Consider the following 2704-nt stretch of genomic DNA (forward strand, 5'->3'; position numbering starts at 1 on the left):
CCTAGTGACTGTACCCAGAGGGATCTCAGAAAGAAGGACTGGTGACTGTACCCGGAGGTACCTCAGAAGGACGGCCTGTTGACTGTCCCCAGAGGTACATCAGAGGGAAGACCTGGTGACTGTACACAGAGGTTCCTCGGAATGAAGGCCTGGTGACTGTACCCAGAGATACGTCAGAAGGACGGCCTGTTGACTGTGCCCATAGGTACCTTGGAAGGAAGACCTGGTGACTGTACCCAGAGGTTCCTCGGAATGAAGGCCTGGTGAGTGTACCCAGAGATACCTCGGAAGGAATGCCTGGTGACTACCCAGACGTACCTCGGAAGGAAGGCCTGTTGACTGTTCCAGAGTTAGCTCGGAGGAAAGGCCTGGTAACTGTACCCAGAGGCAGCTCGTAAGAACGGCCTGGTGACTGCACCCAGAGGGACCTCAGAAATAAGCCCGGGTGAGTGTACCCAGAGGTACCTCAGAAGGAAAGCCGGTGACTGTACCCAGAGTTACCTCGTAAGAAAGACCTGGTGACTCTTCCCAGAGGGACCTCGGCAGAAATGCCTGGTGACTGTACCCAGAGGTACCTCGGAAGAAAGGCCTGGTGACTGTACCCAGAGACAAATCAGAAGGAAGGCCTGGTGACTGTACCCAGAGGTTCCTCAGAAGGAAGGCCTTTGACTGTAGCCAGAGGTACCCCTGAAGGAAGGCCTGGTGACTGTACCCATAGGTACCTCAGAAGGAACAACTGGAGACTGTAACCAGAGGTACCTCCTAAGAACGGCCTGGTGAGTGTACCCAGAGGTACCTCGGAAACAAGGCCTGATGACTGTACCCAGAGGTACCTCGGAAGGAAGACCTGCAGATTGTACCCAGACGTACCTCGGAAGAAAGGCGTGGTGACTGTACTCAGAGGTACCTCCGAAGGAAGGTCTGGGGACTTCACCCAGAGGTACCTCAGAAGGAAGGCCTTTGTGTGTACCCAGAGGTACCTCTTAAGGAAGTCCTGGTGACTGTACCCAAAGGTACCTCAGAAGGAAAGACTGGAGACTGTACCCAGAGGTACCTCGTAAGAACGACCTGGTGAGTGTACCCAGACGTACCTCGGAAAGAATTCCTGGTGACTGTACTCAGATGTACCTCAGAAGGAAGGCCTGGGGACTTTACTCAGAGATACCGCAGAAGGAAGGCCTGGTGACTGTACACAGAGGTACCTCAGAAAGAAGGCCGGGTAACTCTACTCAGAGGTACCTCAGAAGGAAGGCCGGTGACTGTACCCAGAGGGACCTCGGCAGAAAGGCCTGGTGACTGTACCCAGAGGGAACTGAGAAAGAAGGCCGTGTGACTGTACCCAGAGGTACCTCAGAAGGAAGGCCTTTGACTGTACCCATAGGTACCTCAGAAGGAACGACTGGAGACTGTAAGCAGAGGTACCTCGTAAGAACGGCCTGGTGAGTGTACCCAGAGATACCTCGGAAACAAGTCCTGATGACTGTACCCAGAGGTACCTCGGAAGGAAGGCCTGGAGACTGTACCCAGAGGTACCTCAGAGAAAACCCTGGTGAATGTGCCCAGAGGGTCCACAGAAAAAAGGCCAGGTGACTGTACCCATAGGTACCTCAGAAGGAAGGCCGGTGACTGTACCCAGAGGTACCTTGTAAGAAATGCCTGGTGAGTGTACCCAGAGATACCTCGGAAGGAATGCCTGTTGACTCTACCCAGAGGTACCTCAGAACGTAGACCCGTACATGTACCCAGAGGTACCTCGGAGAAAGCCCTGGTGACTGTACCCAGAGGGACCTCAGAAAGAAGGCCTGGTGACTGTACCCGGAGGTACCTCAGAAGGACGGCCTGTTGACTGTGCCCAGAGGTACATCAGAGGGAAGACCTGGTGACTGTACACAGAGGTTCCTCGGAATGAAGGCCTGGTGAGTGTACCCAGAGATACGTCAGAAGGACGGCCTGTTGACTGTGCCCATAGGTACCTCGGAAGGAAGACCTGGTGACTGTACCCAGAGGTTCCTCGGAATGAAGGCCTGGTGAGTGTACCCAGAGATACTTCGGAAGGAATGCCTGGTGACTACCCAGACGTACCTCGGAAGGAAGGCCTGTTGACTGTTCCAGAGTTAGCTCGGAGGAAAGGCCTGGTAACTGTACCCAGAGGCAGCTCGTAAGAACGGACTGGTGACTGCACCCAGAGTTACCTCGGAAAGAAGTCCTGGTGACTGTACTCAGAGGTACCTCGGAAGGAAGGCCTGGGGACTTTACTCAGAGATACCGCAGAAGGAAGGCCTGGTGACTGTACCCAGAGGTACCTCAGAAGGAAGGCCTTTGACTGTACCCAGAGGTACCTCTGAAGGAAGGCCTGGTGACTGTACCCAGAGAGACCCCGGAGAGAAGGCCTTTGACTGTACCCAGAGGTACCTCAGAAGGAAGGCCTTTGACTCCACCCAGAGGTACCCCTGAAGGAAGGCCTGGTGACTGTACCCATAGGTACCTCAGAAGGAACAACTGGAGACTGTAACCAGAGGTACCTCCTAAGAACGACCTGGTGAGTGTACCCAGAGTTACCTCGGAAACAAGGCCTGATGACTGTACCCAGACGTACCTCGGAAGAAAGGCGTGGTGACTGTACTCAGGGGCACCTCGGAAGGAAGGCTTGGGGATTTTACCCAGAGATACCTCAGAAGGAAGGCCTGGTGACTATACCCAGAGG

The sequence above is a fragment of the Loxodonta africana genome, unplaced genomic scaffold (genome assembly GCF_030014295.1).
Source record: "Loxodonta africana isolate mLoxAfr1 unplaced genomic scaffold, mLoxAfr1.hap2 scaffold_97, whole genome shotgun sequence".
Classification (NCBI taxonomy): domain Eukaryota; kingdom Metazoa; phylum Chordata; class Mammalia; order Proboscidea; family Elephantidae; genus Loxodonta; species Loxodonta africana.